The sequence below is a fragment of the Arachis hypogaea genome, unplaced genomic scaffold (genome assembly GCF_003086295.3).
Source record: "Arachis hypogaea cultivar Tifrunner unplaced genomic scaffold, arahy.Tifrunner.gnm2.J5K5 arahy.Tifrunner.gnm2.scaffold_31, whole genome shotgun sequence".
Lineage (NCBI taxonomy): Eukaryota > Viridiplantae > Streptophyta > Magnoliopsida > Fabales > Fabaceae > Arachis > Arachis hypogaea.
Window position 1 is genome coordinate 84413 of NW_027255456.1, and position 8219 is coordinate 92631.

Sequence of the window (8219 nt, forward strand, 5' to 3'; positions counted from 1 at the left end):
ATCATAAAGGACCCCAAAAAATCCTAGAAAACCCAAAAAATCCCTAAAAACCGTAGAGAATCCTAAGAAAACCTAAAAAAACTAAAAAACCCTAGAAAATCGTAAAAAATCCTAGAAAACCCTAAAAACCCTAGAAATCATAAAAAATCCTAGAAAACCATAAAAACCCCTAAAACTCTAGAAAACCCTAAAAAATCAAAAGAACCATAAAAAAACCCTAGAAAACCCTAAAAAACACTGAAAACCCAAAAAAAAAAACAAGAAAACCCTAGGAAACCCTAAAAGATACTAAAAATCCTATAAAACCCTAAGAAACCCTAAAATCCTAGAAAACCAAAGAAAACTTTAAAAACTCTAGAAAACCATAGAAACCCTAAAAGGCCCTAGAAAACCTAGAAATCCTAAAAATTCCTAAACTTTAGGGTTTTTAGGGTTTTCAAGGGCTTTTTAGAGTCTTTATGATTTTTCTAGAGTTGTTAGGGTTTTCTAGGGTTTTGTAGAGCTATTAGGGTTTTTACCGTTTTCTAGGGTCTTTAGGTATTTTTTGGGTTTTCTAGGATTTCTAGGGTTTTTCAGAGTTTTTAGGGTTTTTTAGGGTCTTCTAGGATTTTTAGACTTCTCTATGGTTTATTCTAGGATTTTTATTGTTTTCTAGAATTTTTAGGATTTTGTAGGGTTTTTATGGTATTTTAGGGTTTTATTGGGATTTTATTGTTTTTTAGGATTTTCTATGGTTTTTAGGGTATTTTGGATTTTCTATGGTTTTTAGGGTATTTTGGATTTTCTAGGGTTTTTATGGTTTTTAGGTTTTTCTAGAATTTTCTTATGGTTTTTAGGTTTTTTTTAGGGTTTTTACTGTTTTTAAGTGTTTTCTACGGTTTTTTTAAGGTTTTTTACGGTTTTTTTTATTTTTAGGGTTTTCTATGATTTTCTTAGAAAACCCTAAAAACCCTAAAACGGTAAAAATTCCTAGAAAACCCTAAAAACACTAGAAAACCTTAAAAACCCTAAAAAACTCTAAAAACCCTTGCAAATCTTAAAAAATCCGAAAAATCCTAAAAAACCTTTAAAACCCTAAAAATCCTAGAAAATCCTAAAAAATTCTAAAAACCCTAAAACACCCTAAATAACATAGAAAACCCTAGAAGTTCCTAAAATACCGTAAAAACTCTAGAAAACTTTAAAAACCCCTTAAAATCCTAGAAAACCCTAAAAAACCCTAAAACCACTAGAAAATCCTAAAAACCCTTAGAAAACTCAAAAAAAAAACGAAAACCCAAGAAAACCCTAAAAACCATAAAAATCTAAAAATCCTAGAAAACCCAAAAAAACTCCTCACAAAATAAAAAGCCTAAAAAGGATTAGAAAACCCTCAAAAACCCTAAAAAAGAATAGAAAACCCTAAAAAAACAAAAAATCCCTAGACAATCCGAAAAAAGCTTGAACACCCTAAAAAACCCTAAAAAATCATAAAGGACCCCAAAAAATCCTAGAAAACCCAAAAAATCCCTAAAAACCGTAGAGAATCCTAAGAAACCCTAAAAAAAACTAAAAAACCCTAGAAAATCGTAAAAAATCCTAGAAAACCCTAAAAACCCTAGAAATCATAAAAAATCCTAGAAAACCATAAAAACCCAAAAACTCTAGAAAACCCTAAAAAATCATAAGAACCATAAAAAAACTCTAGAAAACCCTAAAAAACACTGAAAACCCAAAAAAAACAAGAAAACCCTAGGAAACCCTAAAAGATACTAAAAATCCTATAAAACCCTAAGAAACCCTAAAATCCTAGAAAACCAAAGAAAACTTTAAAAACTCTAGAAAACCATAGAAACCCTAAAAGGCCCTAGAAAACCTAGAAATCCTAAAAATTCCTAAACTTTAGGGTTTTTAGGGTTTTCAAGGGCTTTTTAGAGTCTTTATGATTTTTCTAGAGTTGTTAGGGTTTTCTAGGGTTTTGTAGAGCTATTAGGGTTTTTACCGTGTTCTAGGGTCTTTAGGTATTTTTTGGGTTTTCTAAGATTTCTAGGGTTTTTCAGAGTTTTTAGGGTTTTTTAGGGTCTTCTAGGATTTTAGACTTCTCTATGGTTTATTCTAGGATTTTTATTGTTTTCTAGAATTTTTAGGATTTTGTAGGGTTTTTATGGTATTTTAGGGTTTTATTGGGATTTTATTGTTTTTTAGGATTTTCTATGGTTTTTAGGGTATTTTGGATTTTCTAGGGTTTTTATGGTTTTTAGGTTTTTCTAGAATTTTCTTATGGTTTTTAGGTTTTTTTTAGGGTTTTTACTGTTTTTAAGTGTTTTCTACGATTTTTTTAAGGTTTTTTACGGTTTTTTATGATTTTTAGGGTTTTCTATGATTTTTTAGAAAACCCTAAAAACCCTAAAACGGTAAAAAATCCTAGAAAACTCTAAAAACACTAGAAAACCTTAAAAACGCTAAAAAACTCTAAAAACCCTTGCAAATCTTAAAAAATCCGAAAAATCCTAAAAAACCTTTAAAACCCTAAAAATCCTAGAAAATCCTAAAAACCCTAAAAAACATTAAAACACCCTAAATAACATAGAAAACCCTAGAAGTTCCAGAAATACCGTAAAAACCCTAGAAAACTTTAAAAACCCCTTAAAATCCTAGAAAACCCTAAAAAACCTTAAAAACACTAGAAAATCCTAAAAACCCTTAGAAAACCTAAAAAAACCCGAAAACCCAAGAAAACCCTAAAAACCATAAAAATCTAAAAATCCTAGAAAACCCAAAAAACCTCCTAAAAAATTAAAAACCGTAAAAAGGAATAGAAAACCCTCAAAATCCCTAAAAAAGAATAGAAAACCCTAAAAAATCGAAAAATCCCTAGACAATCCGAAAAAACCTTGAACACCCTAAAAAACCCTAAAAAATTATAAAGGACCTCAAAATATCCTAGAAAACCCAAAAAATCCCTAAAAACCGTAGAGAATCCTAAGAAACCCTAAAAAAAACTAAAAAACCCTAGAAAACCGTAAAAAATCCTAGAAAACCCTAAAAACCCTAGAAAATCATAAAAAATCCTAGAAAACCCATAAAAACCCCAAAAACTCTAGAAAACTCTAAAAAATCATAAGAACTATAAAAAAACCCTAGAAAACCCTAAAAAACGCTGAAAACCCAAAAAAAACCCATGAAAACCCTAGGAAACCCTAAAAGATACTAAAAATCCTATGAAACCCTAAGAAACCCTAAAATCCTAGAAAACCAAAGAAAACTTTAAAAACTCTAGAAAACCATAGAAACCCTAAAACGCCCTAGAAAACCTAGAAACCCTAAAAATTTCTAAACTTTAAGGTTTTTAGGGTTTTCAAGGGCTTTTTAGAGTCTTTATGATTTTTCTAGAGTTGTTAGGGTTTTCTAGGGTTTTGTAGAGCTATTAGGGTTTTTACCGTTTCTAGGGTTTTAGGTATTTTTTGGGTTTTCTAGGATTTCTAGGGTTCTTCAGAGTTTTTAGGGTTTTTTAGGGTCTTCTAGGATCTTTAGACTTGTCTATGGTTTATTCTAGGATTTTTATTGTTTTCTAGGATTTTTAGGATTTTCTAGGGTTTTTATGATATTTTTGGGTTTTCTAGGATTTTCGATGGTTTCTATGATTTTCTAGGGCTTTTTAGGAGTTTTTAGGGTTTTTTGGGGTTTTTTGGGTTTTCTATGTTTTTTACATTTTTTTAGGGGTTTTTAGGATTTTCTACGATTTTCAGGGTTTATTACGGTTTTCTAGGGTTTTTAGGCTTTTTTAGGCTTTTTAGGATTTTTTTACGGTTTTTTAGGAATTTTTTAGGATTTTCTAAGGTTTTTAGGGTTTTTTATGATTTTCTAGGCTTTTTTTAGGGTTTTTTGGTTTTTTAGGGCTTTTAGTGTTTTTTACGATTTTTTTGTGTTTTTTTAGGATTTTCTACAGTTTTTAGCGTTTTCTAGGGTTTTTTTTCGGTTTTTAGGGTTTTGTAGGGTATTTTAGGGTTTTTTATGGTTTTTAGGATTTTTTAAGGATTTCTAGAGGTTTTTTAGAATTTTCTTTTGTTTTTAGGATTTTCTAGGGTTTTTAGAAATTATTAGGGTTTTCTAGGGTTTTTAGGATTTTGTAGGTTTTTTGGGTTTTTCTAGGGTTTTTTAGATTTTTCTGAGGTTTTTAGGGTTTTTTTTATTTTCTAGGGTTTTTAGGATTTTTTAGGATTTTCTAGGGTTATGTACGGTTTTTTAGGGTTTTCTAGGATTTATAGGGTTTTTAGGAGCTTTTTGAGTTTTTAGGATTTTTACTGTTTTTTAGAGTTTTCTTGGATTTTCTAGATTTTTTTGGGGTTTTTAGGGTTTTTATGGATTTTTAGGGTTTTTTAGGGTTTTCTAGGGTTTTAAGGGTTTTTTATGGATTTCTAGTATTTTTAGGGTTTTCTAGAATTTTTTAGAGTTTTCAGGTTTCTAGGATTTTTTTAGGGATTTTTTATGGTTTTTTAGGGATTTTATGATTTTCTCGGATTTCGAGGATTTTTTAGGGTTTTGTAGGGTTTTTTTAAGGTTTTTGAGGATTTTTTAGGGTTTTATTGGGAATTTATTGTTTTTTATGATTTTCTATGGTTTTTAGGGTATTTTGGATTTTCTAGGGTTTTTATGGTTTTTAGGTTATTCTAGGATTTTCTTATGGTTTTTAGGTTTTTTTAGGGTTTTTACTATTTTTAGTGTTTTCTATGGTTTTTTTTAAGGTTTTTTACGGTTTTTTTTATGATTTTTAGAGTTTTCTATGATTTTTTAGAAAACCCTAAAAACTCTAAAAGGGTAAAAAATCCTAGAAAACCCTAAAAACACTAGAAAACTTTAAAAACCCTAAAAAACTCTAAAAACCCTTGCAAATCTTAAAAAATCCGAAAAATCCTAGAAAACCTTTAAAACCTTAAAAATCCCAGAAAATCCTAAAAAACCCTAAAACACCCTAAATAACATAGAAAACCCTAGAAGTTCCAAAAATACCGTAAAAACCCTAGAAAACTTTAAAAACCCCTAAAAATCCTAGAAAACCCTAAAAAACTCCTCAAAAAATAAAAACCCTAAAAAGGAATAGAAAACCCTCAAAAACCCTAAAAAAGAATAGAAAATCCTAAAAAAACGAAAAATCCCTAGACAATCCGAAAAAACCTTGAACACCCTAAAAATCCCTAAAAAATCATAAAAAACCCCAAAAAATCCTAGTAAACCCAAAAAATTACTAAAAACCGTAGAAAATCCTAAGAAACCCTAAAAAAAACTAAAAAACCCTAGAAAACCGTAAAAAATCCTAGAAAACCCTAAAAACCCTAGAAAATCATAAAAAATCCTAGAAAACCATAAAAACCCCAAAAACTCTAGAAAACCCTAAAAAATCATAAGAACCATAAAAAAACCCTAGAAAACCCTAAAAAATGCTGAAAACCCAAAAAACCCATGAAAATCCTAGGAAACCCTAAAAGATACTAAAAATCCTATAAAACCCTAAGAAACCCTAAAATCCTAGAAAACCAAAGAAAACTTTAAAAACTCTAGAAAACCATAGAAACCCTAAAAGCCCCTAGAAAACCTTGAAACCCTAAAAATTCCTAAACTTTAGGGTTTTTAGGGTTTTCAAGGGTGTTTTGGAGTCTTTATGATTTTTCTAGAGTTGTTAGGGTTTTCTAGGGTTTTGTAGAGCTATTAGGGTTTTTACCGTTTTCTAGGTTTTTAGGTTATTTTTAGGGTCTTCTAGGATTTTTAGGCTTCTCTATGATTTATTCTAGGGTTTTTATTGCTTTCTAGGATTCTTAGGATTTTCTAGGGTTTTTATGGTATTTTAGGGTTTTCTAGGATTTTTGAGGGTTTCTCGGATTTTCTAGGGCTTTTTAGGAATTTTTAGGCTTTTTAGGGATTTTTTGGGTTTTCCATGTTTTTTTACGTTTTTTAGGGTTTTTTAGGGTTTTCTAGGGTTTTCTACGATTTTCAGGGTTTATTACGGTTTTCTAGGCTTTTTAGGGTTTTTTAGTGTTTTTAGGATTTTTTAGGATTTTTCTAGTTTTTTAGAGTTTTTAGGGTTTTTTGGTTTTCTAGGGTTTTTTAAGGCTTTTGGTGTTTTTTACGGTTTTTTGGTGTTTTTAGGATTTTTTAAGGTTTTCTAGAGGTTTTTTAGAATTTTCTTTGGTTTTTAGGGTTTTCTAGGGTTTTATGATTTTTTAGGATTTTTGGATTTTTCTAGGGTTTTTTAGGTTTTTTTGAGGTCTTTAGGATTTTTTTTTATGATCTTCTAGGGTTTTTAGGATTTTTTAGGGTTTTCTAGGGTTATCTACGATTTTTTAGGGTTTTCTAGGAATTTTAGGGTTTTTAGGAGCTTTTTGAGTTTTTAGGATTTTTTAGGATTTTTACTGTTTTTTAGGGTTTTTGGAGTTTTTAGGGTTTTTATGGATTTTTAGGGTTTTCTAGGGTTTTAAGGGTTTTTTATGGATTTCTAGTATTTTTAGGGTTTTCTAGAATTTTTTTTAGAGTTTTCAAGTTTTTAGGATTTTTTTAGGATTTTTTATGGTTTTTAGGGATTTTTAGATTTTCTCGGATTTCTAGGGTTTTTTAGGGTTTTGTAGGGTTTTTTAGGGTTTTTTTAAGGTTTTTGAAGATTTTTTAGGGTTTTATTGGGATTTTATTGTTTTTTAGGATTTTCTATGGTTTTTAGGGATTTTTGGATTTTCTAGAGTTTTTATGGTTTTTAGGTTTTTCTAGGATTTTCTTATGGTTTTTAGGTTTTTTTAGGGTTTTTACTGTTTTTAGTGTTTTCTATAGTTTTTTTTAAGGTTTTTTAGGGTTTCCTATGATTTTTAGGGTTTTCTATGATTTTTTAGAAAACCCTAAAAACCCTAAAATGGTAAAAAATCCTAGAAAACCCTAAAAACACTAGAAAACCTTAAAAACCCTAGAAAACCCTAAAAACCCTTGCAAATCTTAAAAAATCCGAAAAATCCTAGAAAACCTTAAAAACCCTAAAAATCTTAGAAAATCCTAAAAAACCCTAAAAAACCCTAAAACACCCTAAATAATATAGAAAATTCTAGAAATCCCTAAAATACCGTAAAAACCCTAGAAAACTTTAAAAACCCCTAAAAAGGAATAGAAAACCTTCAAAAACCCTAAAAAATAATAGAAAACCCTAAAAAATCGAAAAATTCCTAGACAATCCGAAAAAACCTTGAACACCCTAAAAATCCCCAAAAAATCATAAAGGACCCCAAAAATCCCTAAAAACCGTAGAGAATCCTAAAAAACTCTAAAAAAACTTAAAAACCCTTGAAAACCGTAAAAATCCTAGAAAATCCTAAAAACCCTAGAAAATCATAAAAAAACCTAGAAAATCATAAAAATCCCAAAAACTCTAGAAAACCCTAAAAAATCATAAGAACCATAAAAAACCTTAGAAAACCCTAAAAAACGCTGAAAACCCAAGAAAACCCATGAAAACCCTAGGAAACCCTCAAAGATACTAAAAATCCTATAAAACCCTAGAAAACCCTAAAATCCTAGAAAACCAAAGAAAACTTTAAAAACTCTAGAAAACCATAGAAACCCTAAAAGGCCCTAGAAACCCTAGAAACCCTAAAAATTCCTAAATTTTAGGGTCTTTAGGGTTTTCAAGAGATTTTTATAGTCTTTATGATTTTTCTAGAGTTGTTAGGGTTTTCTAGGGTTTTGTAGAGCTATTAGGGTTTTACCGTTTTCTAGGTTTTTAGCTTTTTTTTTTTGGGTTTTCTAGGATTTCTAGGATTTTTCCGAGTTTTTAGGGTTTTTTAGGGTCTTCTAGGGTTTTTTGGCTTCTCTATGGTTTATCCTAGGGTTTTTATTGTTTTCTAGGATTTTTAGGATTTTCTAGGGTTTTTATGGTATTTTAGGGTTTTCTAGGATTTTTGAGGGTTTCTAGGATTTTCTAGGGCTTTTTAGGAGTTTTTAGGGTTTTTAGGAATTTTTTTTGGTTTTCTATGTTTTTAACGTTTTTTAGGGTTTTTTTGGGTTTTCTAGGGTTTTCTACGATTTTAAGGGTTTATTACGGTTTTCTAGGGTTTTTAGGGTTTTTTAGGCTTTTTTTTGTTTTTTAGGGTTTTTTGGTTTTCTAGGGTTTTTTTACGGTTTTTACCGTTTTCTAGGGTTTTTAGGTATTTTTTGGGTTCTCTAGGATTTATAGGATTTTTCCGAGTTTTTAGGGTTTTTTAGGGTCT